We start from the raw sequence: 12,314 nt of genomic DNA on the forward strand, positions 1-12,314 counted from the left end.
AAAAGTGAAAAAGCTTTCGTCCCCATGTATCTGGTGACTCAGGACTAGCCCAAGACATTTTGCTGTCTGAGATGGAGCGACAAATGGCGTGCTTCCCCTCCCCCCCTTACAAGCCAATGTCGTGTATAGTATCCAAAGCTAGTCCATTTATTTTGGCACCTGAAGTAGAACGTTCCACAAACACCTCTTCCACTCCCAAAGCAAGCCCAACTTCCTGAGCCACAATGGCAACCCTGCCATTTTATGTATAGAATGTTTCCAGACTGCTAGCCAAATATTGCTTCAACACTGATGGTGGGCTACTCCATGGCAAATGAGTGCAGCAAGCTAGCTTGGGGGTCTTAGAATAGGTCACATGTAACACACACCTCTCATCCAAAACTGGGCTGCTGCAGCTGTACCTTCCACATCACCAGAGATGCCACCTTCTCTGGAGGACTGAGGGGGCCCGACACAACGTCAAGATATCATGCGCATGACGTTGCATGATGTCAGGACATCTGAACATTGAGGGGGCCCCCACAGTGCCTCAGCCCCCAGGAGCTTGCGTCCTTGCACACCATCTAGCATCCACTGCCAGAGGTGGCTGCCTCACTGTCTAATACATGGGTAGGCAAACTAAGGCCTGGGGGCTGGATCCGGCCCAATCACCTTCTAAATCTGGCCCGTGGATAGCCTGGGAATCAGTGTGATTTTACATGAGTAGAATGTGCCCTTTTATTTAAAATGCAACTCTGCGTTATTTGCGTGGCCTGCCTGGTGTTTTTACATGACACCTAATCCAGGATTAATAATTATGTAAAGCTTCCTTGCTTTCAATAGGCCATAAATTGGCCCTGCTCCCATCAGTCCTAGCCAATAGCAATAGATGATGAGAGTTGGTGGTTCAACAACATCTGGGGGATCAGAGCTTATCCATTTAAGCTCTACTTGTATATTTGTAGTCTCTCATCCAACGGAAACTTACCAAATCTATCTTGACCTAACATCAGTGTTTTCCACTACAAACATTAAGAGTAATCCCTGGAACTGGAACTAATGCAATGAAAAATGTGACAATCAGAACTTGTTTTTAGAAAGAAGACGCTATAATTTTCTTCCATCTGTATACAATAATTTCAATGTAATGTTACTTTTTTATCTTGATCCTTTTGGATAAAGGACAGGACATACATACTATCTCATGGCAGAGTAGGAATTACACAACATTTCAGTTTACATGCAATCTTTCGGTAGTGTAAGCTGCATTTCCCCAAAGCATCCAGGATACATCTTTTGAAAGTGCTAAACAGGTAATTGGTCAGAGGAGATGAAACTTCCCAATAGTGTTGTATGTGTTTACTACAGAAACTGAAAAGATTGGTCCCAGAGGCTGGTTGGTTTCTGCTAGTATGTAACAGCATTGAAAGAAATTTCACTTTCACCCAGCAAATTTAAAAAGTCTGTTAAACAGCATGCTCCCCACACCATTTAAACTAGAATTCTAGATTTACCCTAGAGGGTAAAATACAGAGAACATAAAGTACCAGTGGATGTGCTGAGTCATCAATTGGAGTTAAAAAACAACATTCAGTTTATTTTACTAGTATACTTATTTAGATTTTGAGGCCACTCATCTCCAAATCCAATACAGGTGAAGGTGAAAATGGGTGAAAAGCAGGACTTGGGGTTGGAAAGGTGAAAAGCAAGCTCAGTGGTTGTATCGGGTAGGAAGAGGAGGGGGTTAATTCCATAAGGAATACAAATACCATTAATACAACAAAAGATAACAAGATCAAATATACTACACTCCTTCAATATCAACGATACTTATCTGATCGTATAAAACATTTTATCCGTAGAAGCAGCAACTGAGAAGCCTAGCCACCAAGAACATTAATCATGAATAGGCCACCTGAAAAAGAGGTGCTTTCAAGGCCTTCCAAAATGATTGTAGCATGGTAGCCTTCCTGAGACCAAGTGGCAGGGAGTTCCAAAGCCATGGAGTCACCATGGAAAAGGCCCTCTCCAGAAACATGGCTACCCATCTCAGCAATCTAGGTGACAGGCGCAATATCTTTTTGTTGTAGAGCTCAGCCTGTGGGCACACTGATATGCATGCATGCATTTTTTTCAAGTCACTTGGGCCCGAATTGTTTCAAGCTTTAAGGATCAAAATCAGCACCTTAAATTGGGTTCAGAAATACCCCCCACAACTTGAGCTGCTGGTACAATAATGTTGTTACAGAGCCCAGAAGCTTAACCTCAATCAAGACTCCGTTCTGAACCAGCTGAAGTTTCCAGGCCATCTTCAAAGGCAGCCCCACATAGAGCATATTACAGTAGTCAAGCCTGGATGTGACTAGATCAGGGATAGGCAACCTAAGGCCCATGGGCCAGATCTGGCCCAATCGCCTTCTAAATCCCGCCCGCGGACGGTCCAGGAATCACTGTGTTTTTACTTGAGTAGAATGTGTGCTTTTATTTAAAATGCATCTCTGGGTTATTTGTGGGGCATAGGAATTCGTTCACCCCCCCCCCCAAAAAAAAATAGTCCGGCCCACCACATGGTCTGAGGGATGGTGGACCGGCCCACAGCTGAGAAAGGTTGCTGACCCCTGGACTAGATGATGGATTACTGACCTTTTCAGATAAGGCTGCAGTTGATACAGCAGCCCAAGCTGGTTAAACACACTCTTGCTATTACCACAACCTATGCCTCCCCTGTTAGCATAGAGACCTAAAGAACTCCCAGACTGTGTCCTTGGTCTCTCAAGTAGAACTGCAGACCATCTAAGACCAGCTGTAAATCACCTTCTCTCAGAGCACAGGACCTCAGTCATGTTTGGATTTAACCTCAGTTTGTTTTCCTTCCTCCAAACCACCTCCGAGCACCAGCTACCACACAACGTAAAGAGTGCTGGGGGATATCTGTGGAAACACAAATATACCTGGGAAAGAGGGAGAGATAGGACTTGTTTACATATGCAAGCACTATTCCCTACTAACATGTGTTGGTTTTTGTGTGAGTTGGAGCTCTGATAGATGGGGAAATGGCGAGAGAGATGGCCAGAATTATCAGAGAGCAATGTCAAAGAAGGCCAAACACTGTTCCTCCATACTGTTGTGTTCCCAGTAATTTTCTCTTCTATTGTGACATTATAACCGTGGAAAGCCCGAGCTTTGAGAATGCTTGAATTTGCAGCCTCCACTGAGGTTTACAGAATATCATGGTATCTGAAATGTTGTTGTAAACATATGTACTTTCAGTTCTGATCTATCCCTAGATACAGTATAAACGTAATGTATTTTGACTGCATGCATCGTTTGATATAAAGATTTTTTTGAAAAAAATGCCCTCCTGCTAGTGATTTCCCATTTGTAAATTATTTTATTCAATGATGAATAAAACTGTTTATGTAATTGAAACAGCCTATTTATCAAAGCTCAGAAACTGTTCTTTGTACAAAAAAATATATGCACCCAGTGCTTCTTTTTAGGGAGAGCTGTAAAGGAACACAAGAATATTAATAGCTTGTTTGTATTCCTTGTTAATATGTTGAATAGTTTCTATTTTTAGATCTGTAGCACACCCTAGTGGTCAGTAGCAGCATTTATCTTACATACCACTGAGAGGCCAGAGTTTGCAAATATAAATCGCTGCATTCTTTTATAGACCTACTTAAAGGTTCAAAACCATATGTATATAATAACAAGTGCTTAATATCTTGGAACAATCTCTTTAGGACAGTTTATATCAGTTATTTGGGGGGAGGGGGTCTCAAGAAGACTGAGTTGGGTGGAATTAAGGAAGATACCACATGATTTAAGTCAGTGATATCAGATAGGTGCAGAGACCCTGAAAGCAGCCATCAGCATGGGCATAACCAGGATTTATGTTGACGGGGGCCGGGGAGCAGGATCGAGCTACCTGCGACATGATTGGCCAGTTCACAGAATCCCAGCCTATCACTCAGTTGGGTTGTCAGTTGCGTCGCTAGAATGCGCCACAATATCATCCAAGTGACCTCAGTGAGCGTTTCAGTTTCAAATATTCTGAATATTTCTACTTTTAGTTAAGTATTTTTATTTATTTACTTGACTGGGGGGGGGCAACTGCCTCCCTGCCCCTCCTGGCCATCAGTCACAGCAAACTGTACTGAGTAGGATGGGCCAGTAGTCTTGACTCAGTATACAGCAGCTGAATATCTTCACAAACACACACTATGGCGACTATGGGGTTGCGGCGCTCATCTCTCTTTCAGGCCAAGGGAGCTGACGTTTGTCCACAGACAGCTTTCCGGGTCATGTGGCCAGCATGACTAAACCGCTTCTGGAGCAACAGAACACCGTGACGGAAACCAGAGCGCACAGAAACGCCGTTTGCAAACACACACAACACAATGGAAAATCTCACACTGTCCACCTTTACAAGCAAAAGACAGAACATGAATTCTACCGAGGCAGTGAGGTCACAGAGGCAACTCTTCACCTCCCACTCCTCTGTCTGCCTGTCTACATGTCATCTCTCACCTTGAGATGCCATAGGGGGCTTTCCACATAGTCAGATTACAAAGCAATCTAAAAGTTTACTAATCGTGACTGGCTATCTGCAACTTCCAGGAACAGTCAGATTATAAAGCCATCCAAAGGTTGACTAATCATGACTACTATCTGCAATTTCCAGGATCAAAGGCAGCATGCCTCCAAATACCACTCATGGGGGGGGGGGGACAAGAGCTTTTGCACTCATGTCCTGCTCTTGGGCTCCCCAGAAGCCACTGTGGGGCTAATAATTCCTTTCGTCAGATCCAGCAGTACAGCTCTTCATATGTTCTTAATATATAACTTCAGCATTTGCAAATTGCTTGTTGCAAGCAGTCCAGATGTCTTCACTCAAGGTTGCACTTCTGTTGCTGTGGTATTTTCTGAGCTATGATGCGCGCTGCCTTGGATGTGGTTGTGAAAGAGTTGTGGCTGTTTGTGCATATTTTCTGCAATCTGAAACATAACTCTTTAAACTCCACTCCATATTTATGCTGTTTTGTATGTGCTTATGGGAGGCAATGACTTCAAAAAGTATTGGACTAGTTAATGGAAGATTGGTTGGTCAGTAGGTAATTGACATGATAGCTAAAAAGGGCTCCATGTATGGAGGTAATATACCTAGCAAAAAAATAAAAATGGAGCTATCATATCATTTGTGAGCATCCACAGGCCACTGTTAGGAACATTATGCTAGACTGTATGGACTCTTCGTCTGATCCAAAGCTGGATGTGTTTATTATGGAACTAAATGAGAGTACTAGTGGTAGTGTGAGGGGCAATCTCACCCCCTTCCCCTTGTGTCAGTGCTAGTGCCTAGATCTGAGAGTTGGTACACCAGCCCCCAATAGCAGCCAGAGAATTTGGAGCAACTTTGCTGGAAAAAAAAGTGGGAGGGATACAGCTTTATGGTTTCTTAGGAAGCAAAGCAGAGCCAAATCGCTTTCTTCTGTTCCACAGTCACCGGTCTGCATTTCAGAGTCAGTGTGGTATAGTGATTATTAGGCTGTTGGACTTTGCCTCAGAGGTTCACTGGTTGACTTTGGGTAGGTCACAATCTTTTGTACTAACTTAACATGTCTGTTGTGAGGATAAAATATGGGGCAAGGGGAGAATGAACCATGTATCCCACTTTGAGAGGAAATGTAATTCTAATGTAATTCTTAAAAAAGCATAAAGACATAGCTAGTTATGTCTGCAAATTAAAGAGATTCATTCAATAAGAATACCATGATCTAACTCAGGACAACACTCTGTGCGTCTCATGAATTAGACTGTAATCCATGAAAGCGTATGCTATAATAAATTTGGTAGTTTTCAAAGTGCCACAGTACTCTTTGTTGTTTCACTTTGCAAGCAATAGCCCAACACAGCTTCCCCCAGAAACATTTTCTTTGCCAGTTTAGAGGAGCACTGTGAGCATCTTCACAGAATCAAACAGAACAACTGTGACTGTAATTTAAATTCTGAAGGCTTTCAGAAAATGTCATTTCTCTTTATGACACATTCCCTAACGATGTTCTAAGTAACCACCTAGGTACCAGTAAACATTTACCTGTGTTACCCTGTGTCACCGTGGGCAGGATTTCACTTTTAAAAAATATTACTTACAAACTTTTCCACAGTTCTTCGCAAAAAGAAAAGAACACACATATCCCGTCCAGCGCTCTGTGAAGCAATCTGTGTCTCTCTCCACCCCCCGCTTAGTGAGCTACGTGGCTCTTGAGACTGTAGCTGGGATTTATCACATTTTAGTGAACAGTTGGTGCAGTCATTTATCCTATACTGCCAGGCATATATGATGAAACTTTGGAGAGATTCATATTCCTGGACTCAACAAAACTAGGCCAATGCATCCTTGGAGCACCTTGTGGACAGACTTCAAAATCAGCTCGTTGCGCAGCAGAGCAGTTGTGCTCATTCTCTGAACATTTTAACAAGTCAGAGTAATGACAGATGAGCCCTTTAAAGGACTTCTTGCTTCTGAGTTATTTATATTTGATTGTTTTATGGCCAGCATTTTTATGTTGCACAGCCTCTGGACTTCTGACTGCATAATACACTTTGTGTCCCCTGAACTTCAAATAAATAAACAAAATGGAGCCAGCACCATATCAAGAAAATAGAGACGATAATTTACTATGTCAGGAATTCATGATTAAAAGGCCACTCCGTTTAGAAACAGCAAGAGTAGAATGTCCCCAATTTCCCCCTAGTGACAGTTACGGAGATCAGAGTAATTCTATATACAACGGAGACATGATTCTGGAACAGTGAGCGGGTAGAGAAGCCACTACCCAACAAACAGACATGGAATAAACAAGCTTGAATGGCAGCCCAGTAACATGTCAAAGGAAACACTATGCTGTTCTGAACTGGTATCTGTATTCATGCCCTCAGATATGACAGATACTGGCAGTGAGAAAAGAAGTTGTTGTACACCCTGTGTGAGAGAGCTTCAACCCTCCTGCTATAGATCCCAAGTGTCTTCAGAGCCCCAGGCATTCTCTTGTTTCAGAAAAACCCGGAGCTCTTCACTCTGAGCCCTTTGGAGAACTGTTCATTTACAGTCTTAAGGTAAAGGTAAACGGACCCCTGACCATTAGGTCCCGTCGTGGCCGACTCTGGGGTTGTAGCGCTCATCTCACTTTATTGGCCGAGGGAGTCAGCGTACAGCTCTCCGGGTCATGTGGCCAGCATGACTAAGCTGCTTCTGGCAAACCAGAGCAGTGCACGGAAACACCGTTTACCTTCCCACTGGAGTGGTACCTATTTATCTACTTGCACTTTGAGGTGCTTTCGAACTGCTAGGTTGGCAGGAGCAGGGACCGAGCAACGGGAGCTCACCCCGCCGCGGGGATTCGAACCGCCGACCTTCTGATCGGCAAGTCCTAGGCTCTGTGGTTTAACCCACAGCACCACCCGCATCACAGTCTTACTTCCCCATTAATCCTTCTATCAACTGGTGTGCAAGGAGTCTCTCCCTTCAGATAACCCTTTCCCTCACAGAGTCACCACTGGGGTAACAAGGCTCCAGAAATGCTGCCTTCTTCCTCCCTCATGGACTGCATCCTAAGTCGCTGTGGCAAGGCTTGCCCACTGCCTAGCTATTTCCTCTTTCTCTTACTTCTTCCCCCATCCCGGCTTGAACCCCCCCTAAATGTGCTGCCTGCCACACCTTTATCCTCCAGCTGGTTAAGCATCTCTCCTTCTCCAATGGGCCACCCTGCTCAGTCTCTTCTGGTCCATTTGACCCACCTCTGCGCGTGACCATTGAAGTGACAATGTGAGCAGGGACCTGCTGCGCTAGCTGCTCCTAGCATTGGGCTGCAAAAGAAGTAACTTTGATCCTAACGTCAGTATACTTTTCAAACAGTGTATGCATTTTTATTACTTCTAATACTTTTACATGTATTAATATAAAGCAGAGCTGGCCCATCCATGAGGCGGATTGAGGCAGCAACCTTGGGCAACAGAAACCACGAGAGTAGCAGTGGTGGTGGTGGCTTCCAGGTTGCATCAAGATCTTACAGACCTCTTGCAAGATCTAGCCGGAACCCGGAAGCTGCCACTGTATGACCCAGGTAAGCGAGGCTTTGGTGTGGGGCGCCTTCCTTTTTGCCTCAGGTGACAAAATGGTACAGGCAGCCCTTTATATACTGCCTAAATGCCAAGATTTCCAGCAGTTTTCTAAGCGGTTTGCAAAGTATACAAACCTGTCAAACAGACATTACAATATAAACTTTCATAATCACAATATGCAATAAAACAACACAATAAAAAAACAACACAATTAAAACTGGAAGCTCCAGTCAAAAGATCAATGGAATGACCTGTATAAACAGGTATATCTCCAGAAGCTGGTGGAATGCCATTATAGATGGGGCCCCTCATATTTCAGCAGGTAGTGGATTCCATAATACTGGTGCTACCAGTAAAAACAGTTGTTGTGGGGAAATGGTACAGTGGCTGCTATGTCTAAAAAGAAGAGAAGACATAGGGCCACAAAAAGGGGCAGGCATGCCTTTCATTAGGGGTGGGGGATGGTGAAGAAACACAGAGAGCAGTTCATTGCAGCTCTCCTGTGTTCAGAACAGAAAGGAGGATGGGTGTCCAGTCCTGGCATACAATGAAATGATAGCATTGTTGCATACTACCCCAATCTCTGAGCAGTGTGATATCCCAGGTATCCCAAGGTCTGTGTTTCCTTTTGGAAATGAGGCACAGCGGAGACTGTGAGGTCTTTATGATATATGGTTTATTTACACGTATGTACAACCTGAGCCATCAATGGAGGGGTTCACAGCAATAACACCCCAAAAGGATCTTGTTACTCCCATTTCTGCAGCCTTGGATTCAAGCAGAAAGCCACCATACCTCTCTCTCTGCCTTTCCCAGCCTACAATCCTTTTTCTTTCTTTTTTTACCTCTAGGTCACATCACATAAAGCTCTCAACTCTAGCTTTGTCTTCTAAATAACTCTGAGTTGAGGGAGGGGCCAGAACCATTTGCCGTCTGGCCCAGAGCCTTTGCTTTCCCTGTGATTCATGTACTTCCACGGTTATATAACCCAAATGTACATGATTATGGATACATTACAAACAGGAATAAAAACATCGCTGTTATGACTCCAGCGTTAAGTCATGTTTGGGTAGATCAGTCTCGAGAGGACTGGAGCAAGCAGGAAAAAGGATGGTGTCATATTCATTTAACTCTGGTATCAGAAAGGCTTCATCTGGTTTAAGAATCTGGGTAAACAATTGCACAGAAATTGGAGCCAGAATGTTCTGAGCTATTGGATGGAAAGATGGGAAAACACACGGAGGTGCCTCTAATCTGGCAGCTGGGAAAGAAAGTGGCAGCTGGCTGTTGGGGTAGGCAGCTGCTGGGACTGTATAAACAGAATTTCATAATATGTAAATGTAACCACTGTCAGAGTCTGAGTTTCAACTATTCATAAGGTGTTTGTACTTCCTGCATAAGCAATGAGGCCATAACTTTTGTATATGAATATGAATTTTATATATATTATGCAGCATTAAAATTAGCAAATGCAAAGGTTTTGATCCTGCAAACACTTAAGTGCAAGCAGACACTTTTTTAAAAAAATGTAGTGCAGTTCAAGACATTTGGGGAAATGGCCTCTCATATGCAACATATTATTAATTTTTCAATATCACATTCTGATGCTTAAAATTCATGAATTTATGTTAGAAGTGGATTAGTGTAGTACACAATCTATGCTTTATGGAAATGAACATAAGGAAATTTGTGTCTACAACAATTATTATCAGGACTCGAATGCACATTTCTCCATATGTCTCTGGCCTTCTGCATAAACAACTACCTGACATTTAGAAGACATCTGAAGGCAGTCCTGTTCAGGGAAGTTTTTAATGTGTGACATTTTAATATATTTTTGATCTTTGCTGGAAGCCGCCCAGAGTGGCTGGGGAAGCCCAGCCAGATGGGCGGGGTACAAATAAATAAATAAATAAATAACAACAACAACAACAACAACAACAACAACATTTTTATTTGTTCAACAGCACCTAAAGTGGGAGGGCAACTAGACTGACTTTGATGCTAGATTCTAGAATGATGATAAAGGAGTCTGTTTGTAAGCATCTTGATAACATTGTAGTAATTGGTAGAACTCAGCATGGATTTGTCAATAATAGATTATGCCAGACTAATCTTATCAGTTTTCCAAGTTGTTATTATTATTGGGTTACTAATTTAGTGGATTGTGAGATTTAGTGGATTTATCTTGAGTTCCACAAAACATTTGACAAAGTTCTCTGTAATATCTGGACTAGGGAACTGATTAAATGAAGGTTGGATGATAATACTGGTGGATTTCCAGCTGGTTTGGAAAACTATCCTCAGAGCATGCTCTTCAAAAATTCCTCATCAAACAGGATAGAGGTTCTGAGTGGGGTGCTGCAAAGCAGTGTCCACTGACAACCCCCCCCCCCTAGACTTGTTGCAGTGAGGAGGAAGACTCCAGAGAAGAGGGCCCCATGCAGTGTGTCTTGCACAAGAGCATTCCCAAACCTAGTACCGATAGCATACCCTCCAACATTTTTGATGAAAATAGGGACGTCCCATTCCATAATGATACTTCCACTATTTATACCCCCATATTGGGTTGCCACTCTGGGCAGCTTCCAACATATATAAATACATATATATATAACATTAAACAATAAAAAACTTCCCTATACAGAATTGCCTTCAGATGGCTCGGGGTTTGGATAACTCCACAGCCTCCAACGTTTCTCCAGTGAAAACAGGGACATCCTAAGGAAAAGTGAGACATTCCGGGATTAAATCAGAAATTGGGACAGAAACTGGGAAACTGAGATGTCCCTGTAAAATAGGGACACTTGGAGGGTCTGTGATACTGGTTGCCATGGAATGTATATTCAAGATTTTCTAGGAGTGTCCTCTTACATTGCAATCAACAATACTTTCTTCCAAGTATATGCTGAGATTGCAGATACAATCCTGATGCTTGTAAGGCTTGCAAATGCTTATAACATTTTGTCTATCACTAATCTGTTATATATTTATACATTTTGAGAAGTATTTTTGGGAAGGAGATTTAAGATGTATTTATACTTTTGGATTTGAGATACATATAAACAATATATTAGAAATGTTATGTATAAGGTAGATACTTGTTATTTATAAATAATGCATATATGAAACTCAGTGCAAATAAAAGTGTTGTATGGGAACCCCTTTTGGCTAGAGAAAGGAGCCTTTGCTATGTCCAAGGCACAAGATTAAGCCTCTGCAGAATAGTGGAAAGGGAGGAAAGAAACAACGAAATGCAGAAAGTCAAGGTCTAATGAATATGATGTATTTCTCTCATATAGGTATGCAAGAATTAAAATAGCTTACCAAACATAGGTCTATGCCAACTGAATGTAAATTGTTATACATTCTATGAACAGAAAGTAAAATTTGGCAGCGTGCAATGTACATGAAACATTATTTAACAGAAAGCAAAGGAAGCGGCTTTGGTCCATAAGGAAAGAAACCCTCCAACACCCAGCTAGGCAATACCTTTACAGTATTAGGACTAACACACTAACCAACATGTCACAAAAGTGTGTAGAGCTTTCGAGGCCTCCAGAACTCTTCCTCAGGCAAAATGTTACACAAAGCAAGTGGTGGTGGTGGGGTCCAGGAAAAACTAAAAACAAAAAAGTACGAAAACTGGGCTAATATTGTAACCATCCATTGAGTTTGCAGACGCAGTACCAAGGTGGAGGTTGCAGGATTGAGGAAGCCCCCCCCCCCCTGTTAAGTTGTGGGTGAACATATCAGACAACACAGCGATTCTTCAGACAGCTGTTGTTTATTCACAGGCCAGAACAGAACTGAAGGGTTCAGCCAGCCTGCTTATATAGAGCTCCACTACAACACAACAGTAACAACTTTCTGTAACTATCCAATCACTGAACGTCACTTTCAATTCGTTATTTGCATATGTGGACCTGAGTGAAAACTATCTAAGGAAGGCCCCCCCCCCCCCCAGGGTGAGAACTTCAGTACATAACACACACACCCATGTGCCACAGGTACCAGGGAGATCCTTGTGCACTCCCCTACTCATTGGCAACTCCCAAGGGGTTCACTAGGGCTTAGCCCTACGGACGTGGGGCGAGGACTTCAGCCTTGCACATCTAGAATGGGGGGCGTGTAAAGAAGCAAGGGCTGCTCCCCATTTATGAGGAGTCACAATTCCGGTTTGCAAGCCTGAAACGAAACACAAAAGG

Source organism: Podarcis tiliguerta (assembly GCF_965153285.1).
Source record: "Podarcis tiliguerta genome assembly, chromosome: 9".
Lineage (NCBI taxonomy): Eukaryota > Metazoa > Chordata > Lepidosauria > Squamata > Lacertidae > Podarcis > Podarcis tiliguerta.